Consider the following 24,734-nt stretch of genomic DNA (forward strand, 5'->3'; position numbering starts at 1 on the left):
ATGCCCTCACTAAAATGTGGGCGTATTAAATCGGTTTGCATCTATTAATAACAATAGTCAAACAAACAATAATTTTATTTATGAAAACAAGCCAACAGTGAGGCTGATGTCCCCCGCCGAAATCACAAAATAAATAGATGACACATATTAATTAATCGCACATTTATTTTTTTTCAAAAGTATCGAGCAATCAAACTACACACTAAATTTCATCACTATCTATCAGATAGAATCAAGATTATCTTGTCACAAAGCATCGACCAATGAAATTGATTAGATCTGTTTAGCTTTAACTTGAAATGTTAATCATTGAAATCAGTCAAGACATTCACTTAATAAACATTCTACCTCAATCAAAAGCAGAGTTGTTATGTTCCAAATTGCTTATCGCTCCTTAGCCCAGGCAGAAAATTCGTACAATCGAACTTAGTCAAGGTAATGATATAATGATCTATATTCAGAGTTTCATCGCTCTCACTCCATATAACCAAAGTTATCGTGCCCCTAAAACATCAACCAATCAGATTGATTGTCTCTGCCTACCGTAAGCAGACAATCTTTATCATCGAACTCCATCAAGGGATTCGCCTAATGAATGCCTACACCAAGTTTGAACGTTCTACCTCAATTAGAAGGAGAGTTATTGTGTTTCAAAGTCTCGCCAAATGAAATTGCTTATCGCTCTGCTTACCCTCAGCAGAAAATGTTCATTATCGAACTTAGTCACGGTATTGATGTAATGAAACTATACACTAAGTTTCATCACTCTCACTTAATTAGAACTAAAGTTATCGTGTCCCAAAGCATCAATCAGTCAAATTGCTTATCTCCACTTACCCTAAGCGGAAAATGCTCATCTTCGAACTCCATCAAGGTATTGACCTAATAAACACCTACACCAAGTTTGAACATTCTAGCTCAATTAAAAAGATAGTTATTGTGTCCCAAAAAGTGTGACAGACAGACAGACAGACAGACAGACGGACAAACCCATTTTAATAGTCCCCTGCTTTCTTCGAAAGGCGGGGGACAAAAACAACTGCGTAATCTTAATTACAAATCTCTGTAATAAACAATCTTAATTATAAATTGGTCTGTAATACCGGCCCAGTTAATGATACATTAATTTGTTGATCATGACCGAATTGTTTTAGAGGTGGCCTAAATTTTAATTTTATCATAACAAGTATGGATAATGGAACAAGCTGTTCCTCCTGTTTCAAATGAATGTAACAGATATTTACAAAATAATTTGTTTTTAAATGAATCTTTAAGGACAGTTAAAATATATGTCCAACAAGAACCTGTCAATAAAATTTTTATGAATATTACATTCATTAGCAAAAATATATAATGAACAATTATTTTATAATAAAATAGCAAAAATATATAATTAACGATTATTTTAGTAAGCTGAAAATCAATAGATAAAATGAGTCCCTGGTAACATAGCCTGGACCCAAGGACATAAAAAAAATATTTAAATTGTGTCTCCAAAAATATACGGTACATTTTTATTATTATTATTATATAAATAAGATAATTTTCCAATTTCTTTACGTGGTCATGCATTGTATAACTAAGGTGAAAGTTTTATTCATCAGTAAATATAATTGATATAAGTTACAATAGCTTACAAAAGGAATGATTAAATTAATATCAGCAGTACTAGTTCCAACTGTAAAATTCAGTTTTAGTGTTAAAACAGTCTAAATACAAGCTATCAAAATTATTCAGTATTAACTGTAAACATATCAAGCGGAACCAATGATATCTATAAAAACCTACAAAAATATCAGAATACAAAAAATAAGTGAGCAATATAAAGTTAGTGTTGTGGCTTTAAAATATGTTTAAATCCCAATACCTGTACGTGCTACTTCAGTTACCCAGAATTCGGTTGCCTGAATTTGTGTATAGTCAGCAGTATAACATACGTTTAAGTGGAGGAAAAGAAACAAAACAAATTCTAATATCTTATTATGCAAATATTTTATTTATCCATGGAATGTTAAATCAGTAGTTGGAAATTTAACTATTTTACATGCTTCAAGTCCTGTGGCGTTTTAAATTCTATGCATGGGGTGCCCATATAATTATAGGGATTACCCGTGTCCCTTTGCGTTATTAGCTGCAACACTCAGTTGAGTTGTAGATGCCATGTTTAATCAACCTTAATAAATGGAAACAAGCCAACAGTGAGGCTGATGTCCCCCGCCGAAATAAAAAACAAAACAAAATAAAGTTATCGTGTCCCAAAGCATCAACCAATCAAATTGCTTATCTCTGCTTACCCTAAGCGGAAAATGCTCATCTTCGAACTCCATCAAGGCATTGACCTAATCAACACATACACCAAGTTTGAACATTCTAGCTCAATTAGGAAGAGAGTTATCGTGCCCCAAAGTATCAACCAATCAAATTGCTTATCTCTGCTTACCCTAAGCGGAAAATGCTCATCTTCGAACTCCATCAAGGCATTGACCTAATAAACACATACACCAAGTTTGAACATTCTAGCTCAATTAAAAGTTATCGTGTCCCAAAGCATCAACCAATCAAATTGCTTATCTCTGCTTACCCTAAGCGGAAAATGCTCATCTTCGAACTCCATCAAGGCATTGACCTAATCAACACATACACCAAGTTTGAACATTCTAGCCCAATTAGGAAGAGAGTTATCGTGTCCCAAAGCATCAACCAATCAAATTGCTTATCTCTGCTTACCCTAAGCGGAAAATGCTCATCTTCGAACTCCATCAAGGCATTGACCTAATAAACACATACACCAAGTTTGAACATTCTAGCTCAATTAGGAAGAGAGTTATTGTGTCCCAAAAAGTGTGACGGATAGACAGACGGGACAGACAGACGGGACAGACAGACAGACAGACAGACAGACAGACGGACGAACCCATTTTAATAGTCCCCTGCTTTCTTCGAAAGGCGGGGGACAAAAACTACAAAAACAGCTTAAAATAATATTTTGAGAACACAGAATATCATAAACTTACAAATTAAAAAAAAAACCAGGAATGTAAAATAATTGTAATGAGTATTATAAATGAATAATACAAATCAAATCAAATAACTATTTATCAATTTATATATTTAAAAACGGATACAAGATTAACAATAACATAAAGGTAATGCATAAACAAGAAATCTAAAAATATATATTCATTCTATAATGTTAACCTTCATTTTCTATGGGTGTGACTGGTACCTTCTTTTTTTTTTTACCTTAATCTTGTTATTTTTACATATAAAACAGTAAATGTATATATTATACCATATTGTATTCAATCGATCTGTGCTAGATCTGATAATAAAATAAGTATAAAAACACCACCAAATCACAGATGAATACTGATCCTAACCACTCAGTTGTTGAATACGATCTCTAACCAGTCAGTTGTTGAATACAATCTCTAACAGAGTGTTTTATATAAATAAATTAAAATAAAATGATTTTAACGTCCTACTTGTCTGTATCGACTGGGCTAACTATTTCATATAAAGACAATAAAACAAAGTGGAGCAACATAATAAATCAAATCTCTTCTGTTATAAATCAATATACATATACACAAGGAACCAAGCTAAACCAGGTATTGTATGGTACACAAATGAATGTAAAAATATAACTATTTATTAATTTAATTTCTATAAATATTTTGTGGTTGGCTTGTTGAAAATCTCTGATTAAAACAAACAACAGAAAGAATGAGAAAGTCAATTCTAAATTAGTGACGGTCACTTAAAATAGTTAACTATATCCTGTGTCATACTTAAAAATAAAATATTATGTTAATTATACATGTCATACTTAATGCAAAGTTAAGCATATTATACAGATTGGTATATGAAAACTCAATTAGAATAAACAACATTAGCTCATATCATACAACTTGGTAAATGAAAATTCAGTTGAGAATAAACAACATTAGCTTATGCCATACAGATTGGTTCATAAAAATTCAGTTGAGAATAAACAACATTAGCTCATATATCAAACATAAATAAAATATATTTAACTTTAATTATCATAACAATAATATTTATAATACTGCTAAGTAGAAACAATTATTACAAATTATTTATAAAACAAAACATAGACAAGGGCATGTCCGACTCCCTAATTTGCTTACGAACAGCAAAGTCGCTCACTCCAGTTCTAAATAACCAACAGCAAAGTCGTTTATTGTAGCCCTTAATTCAATGTCAACAAATCCCGCTAATCAAATTCTTAAAGGTCTAAGTAAATCCCTCACAATTCTACAGGGAATCAATCCAGCATATATTCACATGCTCTAAAATATCATATTCGAAAGCTTTAGAAGTCAAATCTAATACTGTACAATTCTTCAAAAAGTTCCATATATTTAAAAGCTTTGAAAGTCAAATTTAAGATTAAATAAATAGGGTTCATCCTTATACTCAAATCTTACAAGATTTCTACCGTGAGCTATGCCCTGTATCACTTTACAAAGTTTCTACCACTAGCCAGGAGCTGTATCACATACATAAGACTTCTACCATGAGCCATGCCATGTATCACATTTACAAAATTTCATGTCTAAAAATAAAGGTTCTTCCTGACTCCCACTTGACTTTCCTGACAAAATTTCCCTCATATCATATGGTATACCCACCTTCATTAGCCCAGTTGGTGCACATGAAGCATCAATGTAAAAATCGTTAAGTATCTGACAAAACCCCGGGCCAGACAAGTATTGTAGATATTTGACTACGAACAAGGGGTAGATAGATGCCGGTGACAACAATATACGTCCACATTAAATGTACACTATACTAAACCATACTATACTAATATATGTATGTAGTGACTTGATGTCAATAAATACTATACTATACTATACTTTACCATACCATACCAATATGTTCACGTTGTGACTTGATGTCAACAAATACTAAACAATAAATGCCTGTTATTGTGTTACACGTGGACATTTGCCTCTGATTTAGTATGAAGCCCCCCCCCCCCGGTGTACTTCTTTGCTCGGAGGCCTATATAATAAGACAGAGATAATAGTTAAACTATGAAAGACTCTTAAAACAATAAAAAGTCAGTTAAGGATAATAAATGTAAGTTATCTAGCAACAAAAACATATAAACTTAGAACAGTATAGCTTGTTCTCTACATTACACAATCAAGATCCTAATTATCTACGTGGGGATATTCAACTGACAATTGTTTTACACAGAAAATGAAAAACAATCCTCTGTTGATTTGAGGGAGTATGATTAACTATAATACCACATCAATTAATGGAGATGACATGGCTGGGTAGAAAGATTTACTAAAATTAAATCAAGTCTGTCTGTCTTATGATTGAAGACAGTCAAGGAGCTAAAAGATTTTCATTGTGTTTCATGTTTTTGATGTCATTATTGGATCTATTCAGTAATGTACAGAATGTTCAATCAAAAAGTTTAACATCTGAAAGAGATTGGGGTAGATCGTGGTTTGAAAGAGATTGGGGGTAGGTCATGATTTGAAAGAGATTGGAGTATATTATGATTTAAGAGATAATGGGTTAGATCATGATTTGAAAGAGATTTGGGTAGATCGTGCGATCCATCTAGATTCTTCAATTTAATTCTACTTAGTTTTCATTGGCTTTGTCTTTGGTTTAGGTGCTGGTGCTGCAGGTGGTGGTGTGTCATCATCATCACTGCTATCAGAAACAGGTGGTGGAGTTGGTCCTCGAACACCAGTCTGTATACCAGCATACTCAACTGCCTCATGATAAACTGGTTTCACATCTTTAGCTGGTGTTTTGTTCGTGAAAACAACATCAGCATAATTCAATCCCTCCTTGTTGATAGCTGGTTTCTGGATAAGAATAGAAAATCATAAATAAACTGTGATTGATATATAACGACATTGATGAATATAGATAGAGGTATCCTCAAACCCTGAAGAGTTACCTACACACAACACAGCTGCTGCTGACAACCTCTAATTACTACTGGAAGCATCTATCACTGCTGGGTGCATAGTGTGTAGAACCTATCTCTAAGTATTGACTAACTGGCCTATGTGTTAGAATATCTATATATGAAGTAGAAAGGGTTCATTGTGGTTACTGTTCATGGAAATTCGTGAGAAATATACGTGCTGTCAGTAGTCGCTTAAACCCGTCAGTATTTGTACCGTACGTCAGTATTCCTATAAATGGTCAGTAATAATCATAAGGTGAGTATTTAAGTCAATTGGTTAGTATTCCTTACTTGTGTCAGTATGTAAAAATAACGTGAGTAATTAAACAAACGTGAGTTAAGCCGACCATATCACTAGTCAGGCGCGTGCGGGAGAAATAGACAAAAGCGTGACTAATTAAGAAACCGTCACTATTTGACCTCTGGGTCACTATCAGAGTGAAACCGACAGTTATCTTTGATGTGCGTCAGTAACTGGATCCGACGCCAGTAGAGTGTGAAATCGTTAACTATATAAATTTTTTGGTAAGTATTGTTAGTGAGTATCGTCGCTACATTCTGAATAAATTATTAATTAATTATTTACTAATATTCTCGAATCGGGAAATGTTTTAAAAACAATAATGGATGACAGTCAACAATAGGAATATTTGTCGGCGATTTCAAAATCTGTTTTCACTAATTTTATTTAAACAGATATGATAGCAGATAACAGAAATAATGAATTTCATATACGTACATACAAGCTGAAATTCTGATCACTGAACAATCGTGTGAATATCTATATACATTATTATTGGTATCTTCAGATTTGCAACATATTACAAACCGATTCCTGTTTTTTTTAAAAAAAACTCCATATAATTCAAACGTTAACCCGACCATTTCAAGAATTGTCTGTGTGAAGGCGACTGCAGCTCGGTTGCTTCATTTAAAAAGATAACTAATATTAAACTATAAAATTGACTGAGCTATATCCGTTTGAGATTGTTTGAGGAAAAGCAAGTCAATTTTTGTTTAATATTTCTCTCGGTGTTATAATTTAGAACGAAAGAGAATAGTCCATACATTAGTAATGTAGGTCTTGTATATTAAACTTTTATGGGAATAAATGTTAATCTCAGCACTTCATTAGCACCTTGGTGTTATATCAGGAGATTCAGAATGTTGATTGGGTAATCGAGTTTAGCCTCTTGATTATTATGTTTTGATATCTGTATGGATTCAATTTGGAATGACAACTAATGGTTAAGAAAGAACAAAGTAAATATATTTTCACTGCTTTTACTGAAACAAACATGTAGGTTGAAATTATGAGCACAGAATAGTCATGTGAATATCTTTTTACCTTTGAGAAGTTAGCTTTTATAACAATTTTTAAAAAGTATTTATAACGATGAAAATAGTAATAACATATTATATGGTATACTATACAATGCCAAACGTTCTACGCATGAATGCGCTACCCGACGGGGTAACAAATCGTTCGTTTGGCACTTTATTTTATTTACTTTAAAGGAATAAGTATTAAAGATTGAAATACAAAAATTCACAAATTGAGCTGCCAAATGTTCTACAATGTTTGTGCAACCTGACGGGATAACGAGTCGTTTGGCAGTTAATTTTATTACCTTTTGAAAACATCATCCATTCAATAAAAACAATTCATAAAATTAAATGAAGACCGCCACAGCATACCCATCCACGTTATAGCTATCCAGAGAGGGAGAGAGAGTTTCCACAATTTATCATCTTGGTACACGTGCAAGAGAGGCGCGGATAAAAAACGAAGGTTGATATAGTTCTTTGAATTCATATTTTCTTTTCTTGCATAATAGTAAAACGATACCAAATCCACATTACAAAATTTTAGTTTCCTGTGAGCTGTAATCAATTTTGCAACTCTTCCATCAAAACAAATCACCGTTTTACTTCTACGTACACTTGTTCGTAAATTCGCTCCTGTATGTTTCGGGGAGCCATGGTGGCTAAGTGGGTAAGATAAAAATAAAGACGCTGGCTCGCTAGACAGGAAGGAGGTCGCGTGTTCGCTCCCTGCATAAGCCGAGAAAGTTCATCTGGATTTTCCGGCGTGGTTTCCCCTCATCAGTGGTGAAGGGCGGAGGGCGTGACAAGGACGGCTGTCTTGTCGTTCGGGTGCGACAAAAAAACAAGATCCTGTGCATACATTGGCGTGCACGTAAAAGGTCAATTGGTAGTTAGAATTCAATATAAGAGTAGGCCATAGTACCGCCACACTGTGTGGCATATGGCAGTCTTCATAAGCCCAGGACATTAAGCCTCATTTCATTTCTTGCGTTTTCATTGTTGTGACAATCTTTTCCTCGTAAAGATTACCATCATCCGAGCAATGGCCGCGCTCTGTCAAAAGCTTTTTTTTCTCCTCGTCTACCTGTATCTGTTCTGTCTCGTTCTTCTCATCTCTATTCCTGTTAACTAAACCACAAAATTTTAAGATAGCCATCAACCAGTGGGTCTGGAATATTTAAACGTAAAGCATGTTCAATACTAAGATTTAGATAAAGAGCTGGCCATTCTAACTATATTACAAAAATAGATAATGCAGAGGGCCGACCGATCAGTCTCCTTAAGTAATACTTGGCATCGCTGTGAAGCCGTGAATCTCTAGTTTATGAATTACCGATAATCCCAATTTTAACGAATACAAACGAGTTTTAAAACCCATACAATACTTTAAAATGTGCGGCCCAGACACCATTGTGATATCATGGTTACGTTCATTACCCTATCTGGGGTTCTGATTCTGATACCATTCCGGTACCTGAAAATAAAAGTAGACCTATCGTACGCTCAAAACCTTATTTTAATTGAGTCATGTTACTAAGGTCACAGAATATACGCTTAGCTGTGACGGCTTCTTTGATAATCAAGAAGCTAAACTCGATTACCCAATCAACATTCTTAATCTCCTGATCTAACACCAAGGTGCTAATTAAGTGGTGAGATTAAAAAAATTTATTCCCATAAAAGTTTAATATACAAGACCTACATTACTAATGTATGGACTATTCTCTTTTGTTCTAAATTATAACACCGAGAGAAATATTAAACAAAAATTAACAATTATATGGCGTGGTTGCTATGTGATTTTTTTTTAGAACATAACGATATCTTTAACTTGCTTTTGCTCAAACAACCTCAAACGGATATAGCTCAGTCAATTTTATAGTTTAATATTAGTTATCTTTTTAAATAAAGCAACCGAACTCCAGTTGCCTTGACACCAAAATATTTCCAATATGAACCCTGAATAGCTCAGTCAGTTGTATAGTTTAATATCAGTTATCTTTTTAAATAAAGCAATCGAACTGCAGTCGCCTTGACACGGACAATTATTCTTGAAATGGTCGGGTTGACATTTGAATTATATGGGTTTTTTTTTAAAAAAACAGGAATCGGTTTGTAATATGTTGCAAATCTGAAGATACCATTAATAATGTATATAGATATTCACACGATTGTTCAGTGATCAGAATTTCAGCTTGTATGTACGTATATGAAATTCATTATTTCTGTTATCTGCTATCATATACTATTCAAAAAAAGTAGGGGATATTTGATTTTGGGGGCATAATACTAAAATATGGAAATGACTACGAAAAAAGTCACTATAGAACCTAACAGAAGAAACATTTCCAGTTACATGTGACGCCCAAACGCACCAATAGCTACCGCATGGAATGCAGGTGATGCTTGGGATCATCATGGGGGTCCAACCCAAGATTTGCACGACTCTGACTTTGAATGTTACAGTCATTGTGGCATTGAATTCCAGGGTGGAAACATCAGTTTAATTGTTTTAGTGACCAGAAAACAAATTTTGATATGCGTCGGCTTACCCAAAATGAAAGGTTACGTGCCCTTGGCATGCTACAGATCGGCACAACACAGGCGGTTGTGGCGCGGACGATGAATGTTTCTCAGTCTGTCATAAGCAGGCTATGGTCCAGATACCGTGATACACAATCTGTACAGGACAGACCACACTCAGGTCGACCAAGGGCGACAACTCAAGCCCAGGATCGATTTATCCGTACCTTGGCCTTGAGAAATCGTGTCATCACAGCAAATCAGATCAGCGCTCGTCTTCAAACAGACACTGGTGTGAGAGTGAGTGGCCAGACGATTCGGAATCGACTGCATAGGGGTCACCTTCGCGCCCGACGTCCTCGCGTGATCCCTTGTTTGAGAGATCATCACATTCAGGCAAGACGTCGTTGGTGTAGGGATCGTCAACACTGGGATAATCGACGCTGGAGCAATGTGATGTTTTCAGATGAGTCAAGGTTCACTGTTGATTTTTTGGACAGACGTAGGAGGGTGTGGCGTCGTCGAAACGAGCGCTTCCAAGACGTTAACGTCATCAGACATGATCGATTTGGGGGTGGTTCTGTTATGGTGTGGGGAGGCATCACTGTTGCTGGAAGAACGGCTTTACATGTTGTTGCAGGGCGTGTTACAGGCCAGTACTACCGGGATAACATCTTGGCAGTCCATGTTGTGCCGTTCGCACGACGTCATGGCCGCCGTTTCATCTTCCAGGATGACAACGCAAGATGTCACAGGGCCAGGATCGTTACAGGTTACCTCCAACAACAGAACATCACCACATTACCTTGGCCAGCACTGAGTCCCGACCTCTCCCCCATCGAGCATGTCTGGGACATGCTTGGACAGAGGTTACGTCAATGTCAACAACGTCCTGCCAATGTCCAAGAACTTGCTGCTGCGTTGCAACAGGAATGGGACAATCTGGACCAAAATGACCTTAGACGTCTCATTAGGAGGATTTACCCGTTACTGACTTGGTTGTGATGCTGTGGTAACTTTGCTGTTTGAACCCGGGTATCATTTTACCCTTATAATGGTCAGTCTGTGCCTTACTTAGTCTAAGATCATTTGGAATAAATCGATGAATGTGAACTTCATTTCATTTTGTCATTTGTTTCATCGTCAGTTTCATTAGGTGACTTTAATAACACTTAAAAATCAAATATCCCCTACTTTTTTTGAATAGTATATTATCTGTTTAAATAAAATTAGTGAAAACAGATTTGTGTTGATCTTTTTTTTTAACCATTAGTTGTGATTCCAAATTTAATCCATACATTGATTCCAAAATTAATCCATACAGTGATTCCAAATTTAATCCATACAGTGATTCCAAATTTGATCCATACAGTGATTCCAAATTTAATGCATACAGTGATTCCAAATTTAATCCATACAGATATCAAAGTGCCGCAAGTCCCAAAACATGTGCCAATCCGCATGTTATATAACGAGAATAAATATAAATTGTAAATTAAATAACACTACACATTGCGCCGTATTCTGCAGAAATCACCGACAAATATTCCTATTGTTGACTGTCATCCATTATTGTTTAAAAACATTCCTATTGTTGACTGTCATCCATTATTGTTTAAAAACATTTCCCGATTCGAGAATATTAGTAAATAATTAATTAATAATTTATTCAGCATGTAGCGACGATACTCACTAACAATACTTAACAAAAATTTATATAGTTAACGATTTCACGCTCTACTGGCGTCGGATCCAGTTACTGACGCACATCAAAGATAACTGGCAGTTTCACTCTGATAGTGACCAAGAGGTCAAATAGTGACGGTTTCTTAATTAGTCACGCTTTTGTCTATTTCTCCCGCACGCGCCTGACTAGTGATATGGTCGGCTTAACTCACGTTTGTTTAATTACTCACGTTATTTTTACATACTGACACAAGTAAGGAATACTAACCAATTGACTTAAATACTCACCTTATGATTATTACTGACCATTTATAGGAATACTGACGTACGGTACAAATACTGACGGGTTTAAGCGACTACTGACAAAACAAGTATATTTCTCACGAATTTCCATGAATAGTAACCACAATGAACCCTTTCTACTTCATATATAGATATTCTAACCCATAGGCCAGTTAGTCAATACTTAGAGATAGGTTCTACACACTATGCATGTTACCGTGTATATAACATGGGTTATGACTGTCTGGCCCATCCTTGTATTACTATTGGAAGCAGCTATTTAACAGGGGTTATGACTGTCTAACACTAACTTGTCTGTGATATCACTACTTTGAGAGAATATTATTTAGTCTGATTTTCGTGATAATATGTGGCGATACTGATACTGATACATAATAACAGACACAGTATTAAAAGACAATATTGGAGTCAACCATCATTACATATCCGAAAGAACTTGTTGAACCCATTCCAAAGATAATTTTAACACAGAGATCATTGTTACGGTAGATGTGTAACGAACATATGAAAAAACGGAAAGTGAAGCAAAAAGTGACAAACACGAGTTATCCTTCTATATAACTGACTGAAGTAACGAGCCATAACAGACACGCAAGCGAATTTCATTTCACTGATAATCCCGTTGAAGACGAAAAGTTGATATATGATTTGACAATTTATAAAAAAAATTGACTGTCACTAGGTTAGAGAAAACAAACAAATTAGAAAAAGTCCTTGCATTACCGTGTTTTTATTAAGTATAGAATGAATAAAAAAAAGCAAGGGAATGCATGGGCCTTTTCTATTTTTCTCATTTTCTCTTATCTAGTGACAGCCAATTATTTTTTTTGAATTGTCAGATATTCTCCCACAGTCTCGTTACTTCAGTCAGTTATATAGAAGGATAACTTGTGTTTGTCGCTTTTCGCGTCACTTCCTATTTCTTCAAATGTTCGTTACACACCTACCGTTGCAATGGTTTCTGTGTTGAAATTATAATTGGAATCTGTTTAACCAGTTCTGTCAAATATATAATAATGGCTGACACCAATATTGTCCTTTAAACTGTTGACATCCAGACATATGTTTCTGACTTCAGTGACTTTCAGGCACATGTATAATTACGTCACCATTTTTTATCTTTGTACAACAAAGAAGCTAACTTACCTTTGGAGTAGTTGGTTTCGCTTTGACATCAGAGTTTTCATAATTTCCTAAGAAAAATATTTGATAAATTAACAGTTCAAAGAATATAATCTATATTACTACAATAGACACAAACATCAGCTTCCATATTATAACCTTGAACAAAATGTTACTTTATGTCCATTATCACATCTTACTTATTAGTAGGCTATGTTAGAATTGCTTTCAGATGCACCCTAATAAAATATCCACAAATTGAGCCTTTTTAAATATAAAAAAGAAATCCACACAGATAGGTCAGATATAATTTAACAGAAATTGTTGAAACTCTATACATATTTTTCATGTCACCATTTTAAACAGTGTATCTAAATTTTAAGCAGATCACAACATGAGTTTATCGGTAGAATATTCACAAGATTCTACAAAGTTAAAATTAACAAAAGCTACTGCAGTTACAAGATTATTGATAAAAAGTACAGAGATAACAAAAAAAAGTTGGAAGCACTGAGGGACACCAAGTGGTCAGTAACACACTGCCTCCTTAATATATAAGGATTTAAAATAGGATAGACTAGAGGTGGAAGAGTCAAGTACAGATAAAGAGTAATGGCTCATGCAAATTAAACCTCTGCAAACTTTATTCACATGAATAATGTTGTGCTCTATAAGGACTACTGAATGACAAAAAACAAATAGAAAATGTAGGAAACTTTGCAACAATTAAAGATTATCAAACAAAAAAAACAAAGGAGCATAATCACCATTCCAAAATACAAACGACCCTTGGCCATAATTAGTGTTAAAAAGAATTGGGAACAAAGTGTGCGAACACTGATAGATATTTGGAAGGTAGACCTTGACTAAACACTATAGAATTTAAACTAGAATGTGTTGCCTATATTTATGAGAAGATATATGAATATGTGTAATATTTGAACAAAACAGAAAACATGCATAATATGAATTTTTTACTGGTCTACCTCTCTCCGCACTAGCAGTTTTATTATCTTGACCAGTCTTTTTCTTAATAACCTCTGTGTAGATAGCTTCAGGATCTGATAAAACATTTATATATCAAATAATGTGTATACCTGCGAATACTAGCAGTAGCCTACAGTAAAACTATTATTGGGTTATCTTGATACTGTTAGAATAGCAGTATTACTGTCTACAGTAAAGCTATTACTGAGTTATCCTGATAGAATAGATACTGTCAGAATAGCAATAAGAATTATAACTGAAACAGCATAGATATATTTAATTAATGTTGAACTGATGTAAAATAAACTACCCTACCTGGTTTCTTTGGAGGTTTTTTACTTTTCTTTGATTTGCCACCTGTAGTGCTGTTTCTTTTAACTTCAGATGAAGTTGTTTGACCAAATATTCCTCTTTCTACATCTATATAAAGAAAGATTAGCGGGTCTTAGGCTGGTAAGAGAACTTTGGATTTGGTGAGCTGGGGGAAAAATCCGAAACAAATGATTCTTGTTTTTATGAAAGGTCTATATGAGTACAACTACAGATAAAAATCCACTAAAATTGGCCTTGGACAGGCGTTCTGGTTTTCGTACCTAATCGACTTATAAAATCCAAAAATTTTCGTCACTTTTTCGGCATGCTGAGAATATGTTTGTGCATCACAAATGCATTTCCGCTATTAGACTGATTGACAAAATCAGTAAATTCGCATGTTGGGAAATTCTAATTGTAAAGACACCCATAAATGCCCCTGCCCCATCCACAAAGCTAAGCTAGAACAGCACATTTACCAACTGCATGAAATTTGTTGCATAATGTTCAGCATCGTCCCTAATCGCCCTACCCCACCAGCTCATTTACTAACCACTCAAAACATGTTGAAAAATGTTCAGCAAATTCACATGTATTAACAAAGACCACCTCTAGACATTTTCAGTGGTGGGGTATCCCCACTGGGCTGGGCGATTTACACACTACTACCCAATACTATCTAAATACTACCTCGTTATTGTGGGAAACTAACATAATACTTCAATTATGTTTGGTAGTATTGGGCAAACTTCCTGATGTCCCATCCAGACGTTCCTATTTCCCCACACCAAAGTCAGATGAGCACATTTTCTTATCACACGAAACTTGTTGCAAAATACTCAGCATAAGAATGACAATGGCCAGACCTTTTCAATAGTAGGGTATCCCAGTCAGAAATCTAATTACTCCTCCCAAAAAGCTAATGTACATTACCACATGACCAAAGTATAAAATGTACCTGAAAACAATCAACATATTCCATAGAATCATAAATGGCCACTCCCATGTATTTTCAGTAGCTATAATAATGGATACACCTGACTGCGTCAGCATTGCCAACACTCTTCAAGAACAATAAACTACATACGGGTAACGAAAGACCCCATTTCTACTCATCAAACCAAAGACCCGAGACACGTCTGCCGCCATCAAAATCCACCCAAAACCAGGTTACATGCATATATGTGTGCTCTCTAGACCCTGTCTTCTACAAAACAGCCCAAAACCTTTCAAATTTTTATTCTCACTTAACTCCAAAGACTTTTGTAATAACATCAAATAGGTTCGTCTCCTACGATGTTGTCGACTTAGTCACGCCCAAGGCAGATTGCAGTGGATTTTTTTCTTGGGATACTTTGTACATACCTCCTTACAAAAATCATTGGTTCGGATTTTGTTCCACAGCTCGAAGTGTCTCCTTCCAGCCTAATCTCTAATAATAATCTGTATTATAGTATCTACTCACAAACTATGAATATTGGTAATAATAGTTATTTTGTTTCTTACAGCATCATCGTCAAACTCTTATTTAATATCTCCATTTACTATTCTACAAGCATTTTCTTCATCATCTTTCAGATGTGTATACTTTGGCGAGAAAATCGGCAGTGTGGCTGATGATTGTATGCATGAATTTCGACGTTTTTATGATACATCTCTCAAGATTTAAATATTATTAATATTTTTTAACAGGAAATATTCAAGATGAAAAGAAGTGTATCTTCCATGTTGAATTGTTTTTACCAGCCATACTATCCCTGCCACTAGATCTAATACGTCTGTACCAGACCCAAGACGAATTGAAGACAGGGAGATGATAAATTGTAGTTTTTAACACAACAGACAAATGATTTATGATACTTACTTTTTCCAGATTCAGTTCCATTTTGAGATCCAAAAATATGATCACTTCCTTCATACAAGAGATTATCATCGATAACTGATAAACATAAAATATAAAATAAAACATTGTAATAACAGTGAATAAAAGAAGAACGGTAGGGATGGATGGAGTGGGTGGTTGGGTATTGAGGGGTGAATGTCAGGGGTTAAGTGGATGGTTGGGTAGTGGGGGAGTAGAGGTACTGTTTATGTAAAACCTGATTTATCTTTTACTTGCCACACTCCACTGAGAAAACAAAACTTTAAAACATTCGAGATTGAAATATTTTTTCCGCACAAATACAACTGATTTAAAAAGAAAAGATTCGAACACAGTAAAGAAGTACATTACCCATTTTATTATCATTTCCTGTCTTTACGTTAGATGACATGGGACTAAAATATAATAAAAAATAATTCAATGTAACTCATCAAGGTATTAATAGCCATTGATTGATGGCTTATCATTAAACAGCTTCTTTAAACATGCATCATGCAAGAGCTAAATCTGATTATTGCAAGTCTTAATTTAGGCTTCAGATGTTATAGAAATTATAAAATAGATCTTTATTTAAACAACAAGCCCAAAATCAACTCTGTAGACCCACGGATGGCTCGACTACAGCTCGGATTTAAATAGGATTTCACTAATTGATTAAATCAAGTATGGGGCAACCTGATGAAAATACGTCAGTTAGATCGAGGCTAAATGATAGAGTGTACTTAGCGAGGCTGCTGTAAAGCGTTTCCGTATGCCATTGAAAACTTTACTTGATAATCGAGATATGTAGGTGGAGTTAACGTCTGTCAATCAAACGGTCGGCCAAGGTGAAGACGCATTTCGCTACCATTTCTAGTCAAATATTACAACGATGATAACTATGTTCAGAATAAAGTAATTTGACTGAATTTTTCAATATATTCTTCTTTCATCATCTACTTTTGAACTGTTATAATGTATCTTTAACGGGCAGGGGCAGTTTTGGGGGCAGAAAAAAGCCATTTGTTTTGTTACAAAATGTACCCTGACTTTAGACACTCATCATATTAAGGGTTTTTCACCAAAATATTTTGTTTCTTATAGTAATTTGAATCTTGTCAAGTTACACGCCACTTCTTGCCGAATTAAAGGTATAGGCCATCAGGTGAAAATAACATCATCTTATTCATTAAGTCATGTTATTACCTTTACAAAAAGGAGTTGATGGGTATACTATTCTTTAAAAATACTTTAATGACGAGTTTACTTTCACTTAAAAACAAATGTATCGGGAAATTGTTTTTAAGTGAAAGTAAACTCGTCGTCAAAGTATTTTTCGCAATTAATTCTATTGAAGGGTGATAGCTGTTAATATTTCGAAATACGTCCAAAATCGTTTCAGAACGTATAGTCATACGATAAATTTACGATAGAACATGTTTTAAAGGACACAGAGACATTCGCTGAGGAAAAACTTTGCTTAGTTGGGAGAAAATGATTTTTCCCCATGGCTGTTACCATTTTGTTTCAGATGAATTCCAAAAGTTCAGTAATATCTGAATCAGGTTTAGACAGCTCAAAAGCTTCATTATCTGTCCGTTTAATAACCCTGTACATCAATTGATATTAAAAAAGATAGTTGAGGTACTCTCAGCGAATACATTTCTACTACATAATCATTAGTATCGGTTCTAGTGGTATGATGAAATGATCAACGTATTCAGAAATACTTTAACATTGACTAGCAGAATTGTTCACAAGTTGAGTATACATTGATATATTGTATACTTTTGTACAATTATTGTGTTAAAATGAAGACAGTTGATGATAGTTTTAATGGACGTTGCGTTATTAGCGAAGTGACTTTTTTCTTAATAATAGGACAATAGACCAAGGTGAGATGTTATTTTTGATATGTTTTCTTATCCTGTCGTTACTATAAAACAAGAATAATATATAACTTACATGTTATCTGTTTGTCCTGTACAAATAAAAAATAAATTATTGATATTATAACTAACATGAATAGCAAGGTTATCTTTGTTATCAACGATATAATTAACCAATTCAAGAATATCAGATATAAGTACCGTGGGTAGTTTTTGGTATGTAAAATATCAGTCAAATTATCTTTGTTCTGTTATTGTTATTATATAAATAGTTCAACAGTATAGAAATGCTATACATCAACAGGTGATGATGACATACAGTAAAAAAATGAAACCCCTAATACTACTAATCTATATATATATTTGTGACTGTCGTTTGTCTGTCTGTCTGTCTGTCTGTTCGAGGTTGGCGGCTACACTAGGTCTGCCCCGAGTCTGAAATTTCGGGTATAGGGGTAGCTCGGACCGGGGAGTAACATAGGCCAGGTGGCGTTAGTCTACCACTTCGGTTTCGGAGTTATGACCCCCCGATCGAAGCCGGTCTGTTCGGGGTTGGCGGCTACACTAGGTCTGCCCCGAGTCTGAAATTTGGGGTATTGGGGTAGCTCGGACCGGGGAGTAACATAGACCAGGTGGCATTTGTCTACCACTTCCGGAGTTATGACCCCCGAGCGAAGCCGGGTATCTGTCTGTTCGGGGTTGGCGGCTACACTAGGTCTGCCTCGGGTCTGAAATTTGGGGTATAGGGGTAGCTCGGACCGGGGAGTAACATAGGCCAGGTGGCGTTAGTCTACCACTTCCGGTTTCGGAGTTATGACCCCCGAGCGAAGCCGGTCTGTTCGGGGTTGGCGGCTACACTAGGTCTGCCACGAGTCTGAAATTTGGGGTATAGGGATAGCCCAGACCGGGGAGTAACATAGGCCAGGTTGCGTTAGTCTACCACTTCCGGTTTCGGAGTTATGACCCCCGAGCGAAGCCGGGTATCCTGCTAGTATACTAATATTTGTGACTGTCGTTTGTCTGTCTGTTTGCCTGTCTGTCTGTTCGGGGTTGGCGGCTACACTAGGTCTGCCCCGAGTCTGAAATTTGTGGTATAGGGGAAGCTCGGACCGGGGAGTAACATAGGCCAGGTGGCGTTAGTCTACCACTTCCGGTTTCGGAGTTATGACCCCCGAGCGAAGCCGGGTATCCTGCTAGTAATAAATAAAGGAATAAAATCATAATTCATGACATACCTTTTCCAGTTCCTGCTCCATTTTGGGGTCCAAATAAATGATCGCTGCCCTCATATGTTAAATTGTCATCGATAACTGAAATGTTAATAATTATATATTACGGATGTCAGCTGTTTCGTAACCTGCCTGTTTCGTACTTAGTTTATTCGTACCTCACATTTTTCGTACTTCACTTCGTACCTCAAATTGATTCGTACCTTTTCCTATGTTGTTGAAATCAGTTAAAAGAAATTGAAATAAAGGTGAAACGATTTGATCAAATCCAATGGCTACGCTAAAATTATGAAATTGGCTGCCGAGCCATAATTAGAATATGCACGAGATTTAGTTTGTTTTCCTAAATGTGTTTGAAAGAAATTGAAATATACTGAGCGCCATGGAAAACGTATAACAAAATGATCTTGTAAACATATCTTATTTATTTTGCTTCTTATTGTGAACAATATTCAAATGGGAACACATCAATAACAACAAAAACCAAAAGTATGACACAGATGTCAGTAGCGTTTGTGTCCTCCACGGGATCTTACACACGCTGTGCAGCGACGTCGCATGGAATTTACCAGTGTTTGAAAAAAGGCCTGGGGCAAATTCTTCCATTCTTGGACAAGAGCAGCTTCTAAAGCAGCAATGGTGTGTATCTGATCTGTGGTCTCCGATACAGACGACGTCCAATCTCATACCAGACATGTTCTATCGGTGCCATGTCAGGAGACATGGCTGGCCAGTCCAAGACATTGATGTTGTTAGCAGCCAGGTAGTCCATACTAAAACGGGCGGTATGCGGACGTGCATTATCCTGTTGGAAGTGCTGAAGTTGTGGGTGCGCTCGAAACATCGGAACAACAATTGGTTGCAAGACATCATCGAGGTAGGCTACAGCATTAACGCGACCCCTGCAAATGTGTAGGGCGGTCCGGTGATGAAATGTGAAGCTTCCCCACACCATTACACTTCCCCCACCCCATCGATTTGTGTCGAAGACGCAGCAGTCTGCAAAACGTTCCCCAAGACGTCTCCACACACGTTGACGGCCATCAGCATGATAAAGATGAAAGCGACTCACTGAAGAGCACACTTTGCCAGTCTACTCTTCTCCATGTCTGGTGCCCTTGAGCTCATATCAAACGCCGCTGACGGTGATGATCCCTGAGGATAGCTCCAACATAAGGTCGTTGTGCACGGACTCCTACTTCTCTTAGAGAACGTTTTACGGTGTTGGCACTTACTGGTCCTTGTCTTCCGACGACTGCTGCACCTGTTCGAGTCGCTGGGCGGAATCTGTCACGCAGATGAGTGGCTCGGATGTAGCGGTCTTGAGCCTGGGTTGTAACGCGTTGTGGACCAGGACGTTGACGGTCAAGTGTTGATCCAGTAACTCGAACACGTTCCACCAACCTTACAATAGTGGACTGATGACGATTGAAGTGTCTGGCAATAGCACGTGTAAACATGCCAGCCTTGGACCTTACCATGGCTTCATTCCGTTGATTTTCAGTAAGTCTCGGCAGCCCCCCCCCCCCAAAAAAAAAATTCCGATTTTTTTTTCTCTAAACTACGGTAGCGTATTGGGGTCATGCAAAATTTTGTAGAAGGTCTCGAGATCCTGCGATCCTGTGATACTTTCTCGAAATCCCGTGATCACCTGGTAATTTTCTCGAGATCTCAATTTAATGTTCTCGAAATCCCCTGATAATTTTCCTGAGATATTGACATCCTGTGTAAATTTTCTCGAGAATTTGAGTTAATGTTCTCGAGATATTGACATCCAGTCTAAATTTTCTCGAGAATTCGAGTTAATGTTCTCGAGATATTGACATCCTGTGTAAATTTTCTCGAGATCCCGAGTTAATATGAAACCTTAAATGGACCTAGATAGTGTCTCCACGTTGTGAAACAACCATTGGCCCAATACTTCGCACCAAATTTGATATAAAAAAAAATACTCTAACATTTGTTACAAAGGAAAACTGCTAACTAATGAAAGAATAAACGGAAAATCGATAGGGTACCCATGATTTACATTAAATTTGAAATATGATTAAAATCGATAGAGTTCATCGTCTTATGGCCAAAATACTTCACAACAAATATGAAATTCAAAACCCTACCACGTTAGCTTTGTCATTTTTTGCAGGGTTTTAGACCATATTTTGTTTTAGAATAAAGCTAGACACAGTGTTTATTGTCTTGTGGCACAAATGCTTCGGAGCAGATTTTAAATCAAAAATCTTGAAAAACTCTGGGCTCTAACCCGTTCACAAGGTTTACCGGAAAATAGGAATAACGCCATAACAAAAAGGCAGGGAGCGCTGCAAATCAATATGGTTCGTTGTTCGGCCGAAAATAAATAGGGTTCCTCTGCTTATGACACTAATGATTCAAAAGAAATTTGAACGATAGCCACGCAAAGTGTGGAGATACGCCCACACAGCATCTATGCCTCAACAGCAGATTATTCGAAAGGAAAACTTGGTTGTTTAATAAATTGAATAAGGATCTAGCATTCATCAAGAAATCTAATCTCTATCGTGTTCTTGTTAAGAAATTGTTAAAATAAATCTGAAAGCCATTTTCATGCAGTTGGGTTTCAATAACAGAATTACCCCGTGATATAACCGTATAATTATACGGTCCATGATATTTTTAGGCTCAAATAACCCAACTATAACAGAAAGCATGCAGTTCCACCTTACAGTGAGTTAAATTGATTTAAGGTTTATTATGTAATGAATAATACATTGCGTGTCACATTCTTAGTACATTCAATCGTTTTTAACCGCTTTAACAAACACCTATCAATTATCGTCAATAATCACAAATCACAACAATCACAACCCAGCAGAATGGGTTCAATAATCAACACCAGATTAAATACTTTTTCAACCGTTTTTTAAACTGCTTTAACAATCACCAATCAATTGTCGTCAATAATCACAACTCACTGGGCAGATTGGGTTCGATAGTCAACACCAGACTATAGTTTATTATTTCAATTTCTTTTAACAACATAAAGATTTCTTTTAATTTCTTTCAATTTATTTCAACAACATATTATAGGAAATGGTACGAATCAATTTGAGGTACAAATCACATGTGTATTCTAATTCTGGTTCGGCAGCCACTTTTATAAATTAAGCGCAGCCGTTGGATTTAGGAGATGGAACTAATCAATTTGAGGTACAAATCTCGTGCATTTTCTAATTCTGGTTCGGCATATTCAATTTCTTTCAACTGATTTCAACAGCATAGGAAAAGGTACGAATCAATTTGAGTTACGAAGTGAGGTACGAATGAACTAAGTACGAAACAGCCAGGTTAAGAAACAGCCTGCACCCATAATTACATATAGAGCATGTACGGTAATTTAAATCAGAAATTAATTTTGCAAGAATTGTTTCTTTTTTTTACAGTTTATCATACAATGATTTGGATTTGCCCATCTGTTTATTTCATAACCCTTGTACAAATACACAAACAAAAATTTCAAATCAGATGATAAATAAGTGAATCATTATTTCTGGTTTTAAAATACTGGTTAAACCCGTTAAATTGTACACAATAAAGACATCTTATCATCTACATACACTGAATAACAAAAATATGGGAAATAATAAAATATATTCATTACCAAGCTCATTCTTTTTCTTCTCTTTGTTTGATAAATGACTGAAAATAATTAAAACATAATAAAACGAAAAAAAAAGCGAAACAAGCAAGCATGAAACAAATAAAATAATATTTATCTATTATTTAAAGAGTCATTATCGCTGGGAAAGTCTCCAACTCTTGTGTGAAGAATTTTAGAGAAATTTTTCAAGTCCTTACGGAGATATAAAACTTTTTTAGAGGTTGTCCAGAAGTATATTTAACTCCTAAAATTACTCTGAATAGATCATCACTGGTCATTTCTTGTTTATTCTATAATAAGGTGAATCTAAGGTTATCGTGAATATAATATTATTCAAAATTAATAACATCTATTTTCTGGATGAGAGTGCCTCTTCAGTGTTTAATAATTTTGGTACCACTGTATTCAAGCAAGAAATAAAGACCAAGGATAAAAACTAATAATCAGTCACTGATGGACAATATTTGGGACTGTAATTATCACTTTATAACTTTAACTGAATGACAATATGTCTGAGACATAGGTGAATTTACAAAAAAATATATATAACTATTGAGTTGCATCCACTTTGCACAATTATGATATTTTGGGACAAACATGAGGTAAATAAAATTAGTACTTGTCACATCTCCGTTTTGATTCACACTCCTCACATTGTTTCAGTTCTGTACCCAATAAAAAGGGAATCACAGAACTGTGACAGATTAGATTTACTCTAAAACCTATAAATATACTTACACATTATCTTGGGAACTGTCTTTTTTTGCTGTGTGAAAAACAAAACAATCAATGATAAACAGTCTTGCTTGATATCATGCAAAAGGCTTAATTTTTTTTCTAGGACACCAAATATGATATCTCATAAATAGAAAGGGGTTCTTGAATTTAACTTTTATATGACTGATGTAAAGCATTTTTTAAATATAAATTTCCTAAACTGAATTACTCAACTGTATATTGAATTTTCTAGTTATTCAAAGAGTTCATATTATGAAAATAAATTAAGTGTGTAACTTGTATAACTTACCCTTTCTACGGTATATTACCACACCAATAACAGTTGAAGAGCCCCGGGGAAAAACGATCTAAGTCACATTTTCGTCTTTTCGCATAATAGGCAAAAAAACCTTTTGGACGAGAATGCTTGACGCGAACAGAACAATGAGTGGGTTTAATTACAACTTCAAAATGATGTTTAATACGAATCATAATTACCAGTACAACAACTGACGTCCACATTTCAACCAAGGTCACATAAAGGGTACGATGGACGTATTTGTCCGAGAGGCCATTTCAGAAAGGCCTTGGTTCGATGTGACTCCAATCGTTTTTACCTGAAATCGATTGTGCCACAGAAAGCTTATACAATTTGCGACCAGATGGCGCCATAAACTGGGGTTCGTTGAAAGAGTGAATTAGAGCGTTCTTCCCCGGGGCTCTTCAGTTATAATTATTATTATTATTATAATTTTATTTTTAAAGCGCTACATTATAACAATAGTTATTTCTAAGCGCTGTACAGTCATATCTACACTGTACAATGGTAGGCACATGATTCTATTTATATGAGTTATTAAACAGATGAGTCTTCAGTTTAGATTTAAACTGAGATAGTTGGGTACACTCTCTGATGTTTCTGGGTAGTTCATTCCAAAGTTTGGCACCCCTAACGGAAAATGAAAACTCACCCACCTGGCCCTGAAAGCGTGGAACAGCAAGTAGGGTTTTGTCACGTCCTGAACGAAGATTAGTTCGGCCAGTGGTGTAAACATTAAACATTTCCACCATATAATTAGGAGCTGTTTTGGTTATTACTGATTTGTAGGTGTTGACGAGAATTTTAAATTTTGTTCTGGCTCTCACTAGTAGCCAGCAATATATCAATAAT

General features: G+C 35.6%; 1 long non-coding RNA gene across 1 annotated transcript; it reads right to left on the reverse strand.

Moving 5' to 3' along the window:
• Positions 1-60: 60 nt before the first annotated feature.
• LOC126829995 (uncharacterized) lies at positions 61-23,619 on the reverse strand. The gene is made up of 10 exons (XR_007683638.2): positions 23,585-23,619; positions 22,847-22,884; positions 19,216-19,290; positions 18,057-18,072; positions 16,464-16,507; positions 16,095-16,169; positions 14,234-14,338; positions 13,918-13,992; positions 12,956-13,002; positions 61-5,861 (listed from the first exon to the last, which is right to left on the reverse strand). It is a non-coding gene; the product is annotated as an uncharacterized LOC126829995 (long non-coding RNA).
• Positions 23,620-24,734: the final 1,115 nt, after the last annotated feature.

The sequence above is a fragment of the Patella vulgata genome, chromosome 8 (genome assembly GCF_932274485.2).
Source record: "Patella vulgata chromosome 8, xgPatVulg1.2, whole genome shotgun sequence".
Lineage (NCBI taxonomy): Eukaryota > Metazoa > Mollusca > Gastropoda > Patellidae > Patella > Patella vulgata.